This window comes from Urocampus carinirostris, chromosome 5, assembly GCF_059441175.1.
Source record: "Urocampus carinirostris isolate Australia breed hairy pipefish chromosome 5, RoL_Ucar_1.0, whole genome shotgun sequence".
Lineage (NCBI taxonomy): Eukaryota > Metazoa > Chordata > Actinopteri > Syngnathiformes > Syngnathidae > Urocampus > Urocampus carinirostris.
Genome location: NC_142353.1, coordinates 11,892,456 through 11,906,168, shown reverse-complemented (window position 1 = coordinate 11,906,168; position 13,713 = coordinate 11,892,456). Strand labels below are relative to the sequence as shown.

At 37.3% G+C, this 13,713-nt stretch overlaps 1 protein-coding gene across 2 annotated transcripts in view; it reads left to right on the top strand.

The window, feature by feature from the left end:
• The first annotated feature begins 4,843 nt into the window (after nt 1-4,843).
• plat (plasminogen activator, tissue) overlaps nt 4,844-13,713 on the top strand; it is a 110,360-nt gene continuing 101,490 nt past the window's right edge. For both annotated transcript variants that reach the window (XM_088335720.1, XM_088335719.1), the window contains exon 1: nt 4,844-4,990. The gene's annotated coding sequence lies outside the window, so the exon portion shown is untranslated. The remainder of the gene's footprint in view (nt 4,991-13,713) is intronic.

Genomic DNA, 13,713 nt, shown 5'->3' with positions numbered 1-13,713 from the left:
CTCCGCCCACTTGGGGGGGAGACTGGTCACGTGATCGCCATGTCAACACCGAGTGATGGCGATTACGCGCGAAAGGAAAAAATACAAAGGCAAAATATGGGTTGAACATAGAGGATGTCATATGGAAAAACTATGTATCAAGATTTTTGAGACTCCTCTTCTGATACCAGTTTTGATATGTTTTTTATATGATTGTTGTACTATAGAATTATCTCTATCATAATTGATATTAACGTTGTGAAGCGTTGTATGCAGCGAGATTAGACATGGCACTCCAGGTTAAAAAATATAATTAAGACTTTGAAGAAAAAAAGGAAAACTCTATCAGGATAAATAGGCAAAGTAATAATAATCACAACGTAGTGCTCAGAAAACAGCCCGTGTTATAATTATAATGTAATGAAAATGAATAGTGCAATTTAACAACAGTGCAATGGAAACGTGCAATAACATCAAGCTGCATGAATTAAAAAAACAACAATATAACCCACAAGGTATATATTTTCTGTTTCGTGCAACAGTGATTTTTCACAGTTTCATTTTCGTGGAATCGTATAGTTTTTTGTTTTAACATTGATATTTAGCAACAACAAATAAAGAAAATACCCAAAGTAAGTCGCAAGACATGTGTTCAGGTGTTTATTTTTTATTATTTTTTATTGATGGACAAAATCATTCAACATAACAGGCAGTCGAACATGGTTTTGTTTTGTCCCCAATGCAAAGAATAGAAAATAAAAACGTGTGATATTCAATATTTGCTATTACACGATATACTCAGTATTCATAAAGCCGCAAGCTCCCCAAACATACAAGCCTCTGTAATACCAAGTTTTCAGTTCTGTGCGTTTGTTTAAGGTTATGATGGCCCTAGAGAGCAAGCTGTCTTTGAGCCCATTTGCCCTAGTTTTGAGGGACCTGTAGCGCCTACCAGAGGGAAACTGGTCAAAGAGGTTGTGGCCAGGGTGGGAATTGTCTTTTATAATGTCAGTGGCTCTACTTCGGTATCGCAAGCCGGCAAAGTCCTCAAGACTGGGCAGAGAGTAGCTGATGGTCTTTTGGGCTGTGTTGATTACTCTCTGTATGTTTTTCTCGTCCGCTGCAGTGCCCTATTTTTGCGGGACATCCAAGATATAAAAAATTATAAAGTAATCATTTTCTATGTCTGTCAATACTAAATGTTTCACTTCTTTCAGGATAAAAAAATATAGAAAAGTATCTCTAGAATTATTTTTTTGGGGTGGAATATTTTTTATCCCTCTTCAGTAACACAGTGACGATTTATTGCTATTAGTAATCCTAAACACGTTTTACTTAATAAAACAGGGCGACCGTTATTTTCAGACTGAATGATCTTCAGGAATGCATAAAAGAAAACAACATAATAACTACATTAAATCCTCGACTTGTCATATGAGAACTTAATGAAACCACAACTATGAAGACGTCACTAGTAAAAAAAAAAAAAAAAAAACAGCCACGCCCGTTATTGCAAAACTGAGACTACAGTCTTAAATTCATGTTAAACAAAATCGAAAAAGATCAGCCTGGTATCAATCTTGGAGCAAGAACATCTTGTGTATATTCCAGCTGATATAATGTAAAAAATACAGCTGTCATTAATCTGAAGAGGGAGTTCTAATGTAACACAGATGGAAACGAACTTTTGAAGTCGGCCCATCTGAAGTTGGACTTCCTCAGGAACAAGCGAATTGTGTTAAAAAATATATTGAGGTACATATTTAGCGCCAGGGCAGCACGGCGGCGCAGTGGTTAGCGCTTGTGCGGCACAGTTCATGTCATGGGAACCTGTCGTGGGTTCAAATCCAGCTCCAGACTTTCTGTGCGGAGTTTGTATGTTCTCCCCGTGCTTGCGTGGGTTTCCTCCGGGCACTCCGGTTTCCTCCCACATTCCAAAAACATGCATTTCAGGTGAATTGGCCGGTCCAAATTGTCCCTAGGTGTGAATGAGCGAATGAGTTGTCTATCCCTGTGTGCCCTGCAATTGGCTGGCAACCAGTTCAGGGTGTCCCCTGCCCACTGCCCGGAGATGGCTGGGATGGGCTCCAGCCCCCCCGCGACCCTAATGAGGATAAGCGGTACGGCTAATGAGATGAGATGAGATGAGATATTTAGCGCCTCCAATTGGTACAAAAAACTTGAATCCAGGAAAAAAAAACATTGATTTGAAAGTTAAGCAATAATACATGAACTCTAATGCCAATGTTCCCAATTTGCCAATTTTCATTGAAATATAATAGGTCAAAAAATTTGTATTTGTGTTTACATCGTGGAACCCAACTTATGTCGGCGCTATGTTTGTCCAGCATTCTGCTACCACGCTGTGCAGTGCCGTTCACTGGCCCTCGCTCCAGCTCGATGCTCGGGGACTAAATCGGACCATCAAAATCATTCTTTACTTTAGAAGAATTAAATAATAAATAAATAAAATAAGGGCAAAAGTTGAGATATGTTTTGTCCCAGTGACAGAAAATAATACATTCATTTATTAATACAATATCAACAAATATTACAATTGGACACTACTTAAGAAACTGTGGGAAAAAGGAACAGTGATGCTATGATGTATTGTCTCATATCAGATACACTGAGCTCCCCAAAAAAATTAAAAAGTGATTCCCTGAAGGGGATGGCATGGCGGCAGAGTGGTTGGCGTGTCCCCAGTACAGTTCTGAGGTCATGGGATCAAACCCAGCCTCGAGCCTTCCTGTGAGGAGTTTGCATGTACTCTCTGTACTTGTGTGGTTTTCCTCTGGGCACTCCGGTTCCCTCCCACATTCTAAAAACATGCATGTCAGGTTAATTGACCGGTACAAATTCTCCCTAGGTGTGAATGAGCGAGTGAGTTGTCTGTCTCTATGTGGCCTGCGACTGGCTGGCAACTAGTTGAGGGTGTCCCCTGCCCAGTGGATAGCTGGGATGGGCTCCAGCTCCCCCGTGACCCTTCTGAGGATAATCGGTGCAAATAATGGATGGATGGATTTCCCTAAGGAAACGTGTAATAATCATGTAGAGGCAGTGAAATCACTTTAAAACATTCTAAGTTCATATCAGCGTAACCACAAATCTCAATTTTTACCCAGGAAGTGAATTTTACTTTTTGAGGAAGCTACAAAAGGAGTAAGCTCATTTTCATCATCTTCAAATTAAGTGGAAAATATGTTTAAATACCACACTCCTTATATTAACTCATTGACTGCCAGCCTCGCAAAAAAAAATCATCTTTGACGTCTGCAGCTGTCAGCAGCAACATAGCTGAAAATATTATTTGACGCCTATACTCGTCAATGGCAACCTGGATAGAATGGATCTTAGAAAAACGATGGCTGATCATTCGTTGATCTTAGACATTCATAGCAGTCAATGGTAACCTGTATGTGACTTATTTAACAGTCTGTGGCAGCCTCTCTAAAATAGAATGTTGACGTCTGTAGCCGTCATTGGCAGATTTGATATAATGAAGCGTCTGCTGATCTAGAATGAATCATAGACATTCAAATCTATCAGCGGCAGCTTGGATGGAATGGCTCTTTGATGTCTTTAGCCATCAAAAGCAGCCTAACTAAAATGGATCTTTGATGTATAACCATCAATGACAGCCTAGTTCAGTGTTTTTCAACCTATTTTGAACTATGGCATATTTCTTTAATTGAAAAAAATCCCGCTGAACACCACCTGACAGTTCCTTTGCATCTCCGGTAAAAGTAGATCCAAATGAAAGCTAGCTTTTGCTAAACCAATAATTTCCCACGTCACAGTAGGACAATTAATTATGTTGCAGCGGCACAGTGGCTGAAAAATACTGTCCTTGTAAGAATGAATCTTTGACGTCTACAGCCGTCAACGGCATCCTAGCTATCTAATACAACTGCAGCGACAGCCTCTCTAAAATAGATCTATGACAACTGTAGCAGTCTATGGCAGCTGATCTGGAATGGATATGTAAATGTTCTGCAACACCTACAGCCGTCTTTGGTAGGGAATGTGTTCAATACTTTTAAATCTTGGCCTGGCTAGAATGGATCTTGGAAAAATGGCAGCAGATCGTGAATGAATCATGGAAAAATGGCAGCCAATATGGAATGGTTCTTAGATGTTTGCAGCCATCCACAACAGCCTATCTAGAACTGTTTTTTGACGTGTATTGCTGTCAATAGTATCGAATGAGTCAATGAATTTCAGGTCATAACCAGGCTAGAATCAATATTATAGAAAGGAAACCCTTCTGGAAAAGTTCTTTGAAGTCTTTATTCACTACAGCAGCGATTGAGTCAATGTTTTTTAAATCTCACCTGGCTAGAATGGATCTTAAAAAACAGCAGCTGATCTAGAATGGATATCAAACGTTTCTAGTCAGTGACAGCAGCCTGTCAACAATGGTTCTTTGATGCCTAGTGCCATCCATTGCAGTGAATGAGTTAATGACTATGAAATCTTAGCCTGGCCAGAATGAATCTTAGAAAGCGGAAGCCCAACTAGAATTGTTATTTGATGTCTATGACAGCCACTTTGAAATAGATCTTGAACATTCATAGTCGTCAACAGCATCCTATCTCGAAAGGTCCTTTGACTTCTTTAGTCGCTATAGTCGCAATTGAGTTAATGTTTTTATGTTATAATGGATCGTTGAAAAACGGCAAGCCGATCTTGAATGGATCTCAGGTAACATTAAGTAATACTTTTTGTAAGTGTCTTGCACAACCCTAGGAGATGTTCTGGGGAGGGCCAATCAAATCACGTGGTGGAGATGTAAGCTCCGCCCCCTTCTCAGCTGCATCGTCATCATCCGGCAAGCAGAGCAGCAGTGTTTCCCCCGCTGAGGTCACAACTGGGCAGCTTTTTTTCATTCCTCTCCTCCTTTTTTTCTTTTCTCTCCTCCCCACATCTCCAAAAGTGAGAACAAGCTCATGGGTAAGCTCACTTGCAGCAGGACATCCAACCAGCATTCGTAATCGTCTACTGTTAGCTGGTAAGGGAACTCTTTTCAATTGATTTTTTCCACTTGCACAACTATGTATGCACATTTATTTTCAATTATTTGCATAACTTGATTATTAAAGGGTTCTGTGTTTAATTATTTGCTATTTGCTACAAATAATAAATTCAATAATTTAATTGAATAGGCAACATGAACAGCAGTTTTTTGCATACGGTGTTGAACTCGAGGGCAGAGGGTCAGATCTGGCCCACCCTTTCATTTGATGTGGTTCAGACACCCATATCTTAATTTATATATATATATATATATATATATATATATATATATATATATATATATATATATATATATATATATATATATATATATATATATATAATGAAGGAATAACAAAATGGAAATATTTTAATATTCAAACTCTATTTTACTTCCATTTGAACAGTATTTGAGCACATGTGGATTCAGAATTTCTTATTTTGTCACCTTCTTGTGAAAAAAACATTGTCTAAAGCTTGGGTCTCCAATTCCTTTGAAGCCAAGAGATAATTTCTGTGATTAATTAGGGCATTTCCAAAATAACAACTTATCATGTCTTTGCTATCTTGTTAGCAGTTTAACTCATTAACTACCCATTTTGATTACAGACTTATACTATCCATTTTAAATTTTTTATTGATGGTATGGACGTCAATCATCTATTTTCTACTTAACTAAGCTAGAAATGAGTTGATTGAGCTGGCAGTGAATGAGTTAAATAGCACAATGAACTAGTTAGCTTATAAATAACATTCCCAATAAATTAGATAGTTTGTAACTACATTTTTATCTAGTTAACTACCAATCATGGAGACAGAAATCAAAAATCAATTTTTAATTCAGTGCCAGTGACTGAGCTGGACGTCAACCCTCCATGTTTCACAATTAGTAGTCAACTCTGATGGCAGTGGATGAGTTAATTACTGGAAGTAGGGTTAAGTAAACTATGTCGACCATTTAAAAAAATCGTTTTACTAGAAAAGGACAATGACCCAATTCTGGTTAGCTAGTTTCAGAACAAGTCCGTGGGCACCTCATCTGTCCCTAGGGGGCACCATGGTGCCGGCGGGCTCAACGTTGGAGACCTCTGATCTAAATCCTCCTTTTAAGGTTTGTTTAAGTTATTAACGTAGTAATTATTTTCTGAAACTGTTCATTTTAAATGTATAATTACCTTCATGTTAAAGAAAAATGCTATGGAGGAATATTCTTTTGCATGCTCAAAAAAAGTTGCTATTTTTTCATCACAGCAACAATTTGTAGTGATATAATGGGATTAAATATGTGTTGATACCCTCCGTCTGTCAAACACTTTTGAGTTAAAGCTTTAACTCAGAGTTAAAGAATTAAAAGCAGATAAAAGCTCTAAATCATTGACTTTTTATGTAAAACAATATTTGCAGGATAATAGTTTTTCTTTACTCTCAAAAACAAATTCCATCAATTGCTCTATCTATTGATTGTTTATTGCGTTTAACTTAAATGTATCCTTCTAATCCGTCTTTCTTTTTGTGTATCTTTTTTTGTGTACCTTTTTTTTGTGTACCTTTCTGTCTCTTGCTTTCTATTTCCTCTCTTCCCTTCTTTCTCCCTTTTCTTATCTCACTTTCTCTTCACCCTGTATTTCTTTATCTTTCTCTTTTTCTCTTCTCTCTTTCTCCTTCTCTTTGTTGTTCTTTCTTTCTATCACTTTCGCCCTTTCTTTCTCTTTATTTTTCTCTCTTTTCCTTGCTTTTTTCTCTCTCTTTCCGACACTTTATTTGTTTCATTCTTTCTCCAACTCTTTGTTTCTCTTCCCTTTTTTACTGCTCTGTGGCTGCAAGCTCAAATGAGTTTATCACCCCCGTAGCAGAGGAATTGTTTATTTTCATTTATATTCGTTTTTCAATGTTAAACATTTTTTTCTGCAGCTTTGTTAATCAGTTTTGAGGATCCTGCATTTTTCAATGAATGTCTTCCTAATAGCGTGCATTGCTACACACTGACGTTGCCAAAGTAGAACTTGTATTTGCATTCCAGATGCAATGGTCACTTAAATTATTGGTGTGATTTACAAAGTCAGCAGGTTAAAACCTAAGAACTGTTTTTATTCTGCTAAGAGTCTAGAAAAAAAAAACGGAGATGGTTTGCTCATCCGGCGCTTTTATCTGAAGCCATCAATGTCTTCATCTGTCTTAGCGCAGTTCTGGAAGATGAGATGACTCAAGGCGACTCATTCCTATTAACGCTGACCTCAGGGGAGTTTTTTAATGCTTCCCACGGAGCATTTCTCCCCTCTCACTCATTCCTCTCCTTTTCGTTCCTCTCTCTCTTTTTTATCCCATTTTCTTTCCCCTCTTGTTTACCTGGACGTTGTAATCTATTCACTACGTATAGTGGATGTTCGATGAAAAAAAAAAATCTAGCACAGCGCATTTCTCCTTTTTTCCGCCTTTCATCTCCAGATGTCCCGTCTCACAATTTTCACTACCCTTTCTTGTCTACCCTCATTGTGGCATTTTATGACTCTGGAGAATTATCTAATGCTACCAACATCTTATTTGTGCCCATTTTTGTTCCTCTCCCTTGTGTTCCTCTCCCTTTCATTGTTCCGTTTCCCCATTTTCTCTGCCCTCTCATTTGCCTTTAAGTTGGCATTTTGTGAATCTGAGGAGTTTTTTTTAATTCTTCCCACAGTGCATTTCTTCCCCTTTAGTTGTTCCTCCCTCTCTTGTCTCTTCATATCTTATCTTTCAATTGTCTCTGCCCTCTCTTGTTAACCTGGACTTTGGCATTTTGAGACTCTAGATAATTTTGTAATGCTTTCCAAGGCACATTTCTCCCCTTTTACTTGTTCCTCCTCCTTTCATCTCCAGATGTCCTATCTCCCCATTTTCTCTGCCCTCTCTCGTTTACCTGGAGGTTGGCACTTCGTCAGCCTCAAACTGAGCCCTGTGTGGGGTGAGGCATGAACTCAACAAAAGAAGCTTTATGTTCCGTGGGACTTTAATAGAGCTGGCGCAGTGGAGCATGCCCTGATGACTGTGAAGAGTGAATAATGCCTGCTAAGTAGCTTTCTGACATAGCATATTGTGGCAGAGTATAAAGGAACAATGGTCAAATTGACGCTTCGGTCGTCCTGGTAGGTTGAACGGGTTCGAAAAACATGTTATGATCTGTTGGACGGAAAGCAAGTGCAGATAACAAGGCCACAAATACTCAACAGGCTTCATTTTAGTTGGTTGGTAGGCGATATCTTTTTTAAAAAAAAAATTTAAATTGATATTTTATTAGGTCATTCAGAGGTTCTACACTTGCAAACCTTTTCTTACATTCCTAAAACATGAAAAGCTAATGTGACATGTAACAAATATGTTAGCAATATTGCTGTAATTTATGACTGAGCACTAGTTATTTTTATGCAACACTGGTTGGGTAGAACTTAATATTAATATTAATATAAATGTATAAATAAATAAATCAACCCATAAAACAGTCCAAAGATCATGTGAATTCTATTTTAGCGTAAATCTTTGAAAACTCATTGAAAAAAAATATTTGTGAGAAGGAATGCAATTTAGTAGTCAAGTTACGTCAAGTCATGTTTATTTGTTGAGCCCTTGAACACAAGGAGCATCAAAGGGCACCACAGATGATTGCAAACCACAGACTATTATTACAACATCCCCTGATGTAAAACCGACATGACGGCAGGGAAAAACTCAAAAACCTCAACATGAGGAAAATGAAGAAACCTTGAGAAGGGACCGCACGTGAGGTAATCCCCCTTCCAGGATGGCCAGGCTGCAATGGATGTTGAAATAACAAATAATATACCAATATCATCAAACAGGAAATATAGCGCATTCATAAGCTATAGAATAGAAGTGTGTTTTAAGCCTAGATTTAAACATTTCCACTGAGGTTGCAGATCGCATCTCAGGGGGCAGAGCATTCCACAACATTGGGGCCCGAATGGAGAACGCACTCGAACCTGCGGTTCTCTTCTTGGCTCTTGGTACTTCATTTCTTACCTTGTTGTGCCCCATTAATTTCAACGTGTCTTGTATATTGGGCTTAGCAATTGAACAAAAGATTTTGATTTTTTTTTGTCATTTCAAAAATCGACAATTTGAAAATTCGCTTGATTGGAAAAGGGGAGGATTTAATGTCATTTAGATTACCCAAAGCTGGTGCTAGTTGTTTTTTTGTTCACAGGGTAAGTGTGCTAATTTTGCATAAAATCCAATTTAAAATCAGTTATCGCTTGATCATTCTACTAGGCATGATTGCTTTTTCACCAATAAAACTTTCTGTAAATAAATAAACATCGGTTTGATGTTGCTGATAAAAATCGATTTAAAACGACCTAAAGAGATGCCTATTAATTTGACTTCGCTGTTTAAATTTATTACAATTGTAATGACCGATTTAGTTCTAAATTTCTTTTATTTTGGGCCTTATTGTCCATCACTATTTTCATTACATTTAAATGAAAATGCTCTTAAAACAGAGATAACTTGAGCTAACTTTTTGAACGGAGACGTATTTTCCATGCACGTTCTCACTCTTTTTTTATTTCCACATTTTGTTCTCATTACTGCAAAGGCAAGAATTTCTCACCTCTATCTCTTACAACCTCAGCTCTCCGTCATCATTGCACTTGCTTGCCAACGTCAAGTCTTGGCAGACATTCCAGGCCAGTAGAAACGTTGAGTTTATTTTAAAAATTGGCCATTAAAGACTCTGTTTCCGAGGTGAAATTATTTTCTATTTTAGCTGTTGGACTTAGTTGATTACTCTTAATTTGAATTCTGACTGATTATTAAACTGCATCACTTTCCACATCAACTTAGATGCCGCGCCTCTTTGGCCCGCTCTACACAAAGATGATACACATAATACAAAAAGGAATAATATTTTTTGTAAAAATGATTCGACAAAACAACAGGGTTCGTACACTGTTTTCATGGCCAAATTCAAGCACTTTTCAAGCACTTTCAAGGCCAATTTTTCATTTTTTTCAGTACATTTAAAGTAAGAAATCTAGCGCCAATCAAAAGACCTTTTTTTGTGTTGACTGATACTAAAATAAATCACTGTCTTGTCACTAGCAAATACTTTGTTCTATTTCAAGCTGTTCCCAGCTATGAATTAACAATCTTTTTGTGCCAAGGCGCTGCTATAAACTGACAGGAATTCTGCCATTCTCCTTCAACAATGCACCCGCAGCTTGGCTACGTCTCACTTGTTTACAAACACGGAAAGGGCTTTATAGGTGTTAGGTAATAATTGAGTTCAATGCGCAAGACAAAAGAAGAAAGAAAGTATTGTATGTATAAAAAGCAGAAATTTGAACCAAATTTGGACGAATTTTAAATGATATTGATTGCTCCAAAGCAGAGTGCATTTAATCGTTCAATCTTAGTGACTGCTGATCTTTTGCCTTTAGTTTTATCACATTTTTTAGGTTACTTTCAGATGATCTGTGTCCAAACCGGTTGAAATATAATTTTAAATTGTTAATTTGATTGCATTTCATCATTTATGCATTGCACTGAAGAAAAAATATTTAAAAGTTTTTTTAAGTGTTTGGTATTTTCAGGGCCTCTGTTTTGTTGTTTGACCTTAAATCTGTTCAGTGTGTAAAAAAACTGAAATTGTGTTGTATTTTACACATTTTTTTTTGTAGATTAACTTAATTCATATTTCATGTGTTACCGAGGGATTCTGTGCAAAACAAATGAAATTACTAATTACTAAATAATTTGCTGCACAATTGTTTTAATATTATTGCTGATATGTAATTTAAAAACAAAAAATCTGAGAAGCCGCTTGGGAGCGGAACAAAAAGTTTACCTGCTGTTATGCACAGCATGCGTTACTTTTGTAACGCATGCTGTGCCCCCTTTTCAGTATGTGATTGTAACTTTTCCTAATGTGTTTTTTGCCTCTTGTCTAGCAATTATCATAATATTGTCAAGATAGCTTCTTGTTAGCGTGCGGGCTCCCGAAGGCCTTAAGTTTTTTTTTGGTCTAGGTTAGCCCCATTAGCAGTCGGCTAGCTGGCTAGCCTGCCAAGCCCATAGTTTTTCCCTCACTAGGTTCGTGTTTGTTGCCGTGGTAGTTTTATTGTTGTTGGCTCGTGGTTTTCCTGGCTGCTTACTGCATGTTTTCAGTCAACCACCCCAGTTTTTTTTTTTCACATCAGACCTGGTTCGTCCTCTAAAGCATTCGGCAAGTCTGCCGTAATCATTTGGTATATTTGAGGCTGGGTTTGTGTTTGTTGCCGTGGTAGATTTTTGTTGCTGGTTCCTGGTTATCCTGGCTAGCCAGCGGTGTCCCGACTGGTTTAGCCACCATTAACTCTCTGTGTGATATTTTTGCCAGTTTGCCCCATTTACGCTGCTGGCCATTTTTTGTACCATTGCTCCACCCACCTGTGACTTAAACTCTAGACATTCCCCACAAATCTACCAAAACTTTTCTTAAAACGCTCAAAACCTTTTCGACGAGTTAACATGTAAACCAATAGGGTGACTGGCTTTCTAGGGTGCTCGTGTGCATTACATCAGAGCTGAGGAGGTCAAAGACAAGACAGACTGTCTTCAAAATTCATTATCTTGGAAAATAATTGGAATACACCAACGACATATATATGGATATTATGCAAAAAAACATGTACTTTTCTCTCACATTTTGTATGTTTTAGAATTTGGGTATCCCTTAAGATACAACAACTGCAAATTGAGGTCATATTTCTACAGCTGTGTGTCACAGTCATATGCGCCACACTGGTTTGGCCTACAACCGTGGCAATGTTTGTTACTCGGTGTCTGGATTCTGATCTACCAAAGATGTTTTCACTTGTTCCACTCATGTCATGTTTGACCTACTAAAATAAAATAAAAAAAAAAACCATGACAGAACACACTAAGTTTCCATCAATAATAAGTTTATGCTTATTCAGTATTTCCGAAGAGACTCATTGGAAAACGTTCTGGTTGACGATCAAAGAGTGGTATCATCTGATATCTCTAAAAACTATTTTGGTATTGGGAGAATTGCTTTAAATTTTATTTATTTTGTATAAAACCTGTTTGGTGGTTACAGAGTCAACCAGCAAATGGGGTTCATGATTCTCCACCCGAATTAGTACCCAAAATACAGTCTCATTTTATTCTAAAGGAAGCAATCCTCCAAACATATCGTATTTTCGCTTTAAATTATTGATTTTGCAATTGTGGTTCAATTCTAAACAAACTATGATTTATTTACATAGCAAGGAAAATCAAATTGAACCAAAAGACATAGCTGAGAAGAGAAATTCAAGTGCCTCTAATTCACAAAAGAAAAGGAACCGTATGGGGAAAGAAGGGAATTCTGTAGCGGTTGAAAGTACTGAGCAATAGCCCGATTTTAAGATAATCATCTCCTTTATAATGATCCCACAGTTACTTAAAAGTGTTAAAAGTGTCCAAAATAATGCTTTCAAAACAAGGTGAGAGCAAAGGTATTTTGTAAAAATGTCACAAAATACTGCAAACGAGGATAACAACGTGTTTACTTTCAGTGCAGACGGCGCCGTTGTATAGCCCCACCCAATTCTTTTGCTCACTCAATCAAACTGTTCTGGGTGCTTTGCTAGAGCTTCTGGGTGTTTAAAATTTCTTATGTAGCTAGTTTAAAGATATTGCGTATAAAGGATTATTTAGCGATTTACAGCCAAAACGGGGTCTGTTTGTGTGACACCTTGAATTCAAACTTTAGTTAAAATTGTCTGCTATATATTGGACGGAACACAAAGTCACTAAGCATTGTCTTGGCTTTGCATGTGTGACAATCGGCTCTGTATCTAACAAGAAATTAAAGAATTGCACAGTCTCTGTTTTTTTCCAAGCTATATGTACTAATGAAAAGAGCCATATATGGCTCACAAGCAATAGGTTCCCAACCCCTGGTGTAAGGCTTAAAGCAGTAGTGTTGGCAGGTCGTTAAATGTATTGTGTTTAGAATAGATCCCTGGTCATCCCTGATTATAATATTTAGGGTAGGTTTCTAATGTAGGCTAGATGAAAAAGCCTAATACTGAAAAAAAGCTAACATTTTGAAGTTGACATTGTCTTACTGATTCGGGCCACCTGAAAATAGAATAGAGCTAGATAGCTAGCTAAAAGAGCAAAAAGCCAATTAAATAGCCAGATAGAATGCTAAAAAGTTGGATGGCGTGCTAGAAATGTGGCCCAAATTTACCGTGAGACCTAACAAAAAAGGTAAAATATTAGCTAGATAGCATGCAAAAAATGTAAAAATCTAGCTGGATCGCTTGCTAAATAGCTCAAAGCGTAGGACGATAGCTAGCTACAAAGCTAAAACGATAGCCTGATAGCTAGTAAAAAAAAACAGCACAGTTTTTGCTCGTCCGCTTCATAAAACCCATGAACTGGAATTTAATTTGTTGTACTGCAATAAAAATCAATAAAAACATTAATAAATACATGTGTTTAATACATAGAATTTCATTCTATTCTCTTAATCATTTGCTTGAAAATAATTATCAATACTAGATTATTTTTGCCCATGAACTGGAATCTATTTATTTAAATTTCTAATATAACAACTTATCATGTTATTACTATGTTTTTCCTATGTTACTACAAGATTATTAGGGTCTCAACCAACTACCAAAAAAATAACTTTACCAGAAAATCACAATGACCGAGTGATGGTGAGCTACT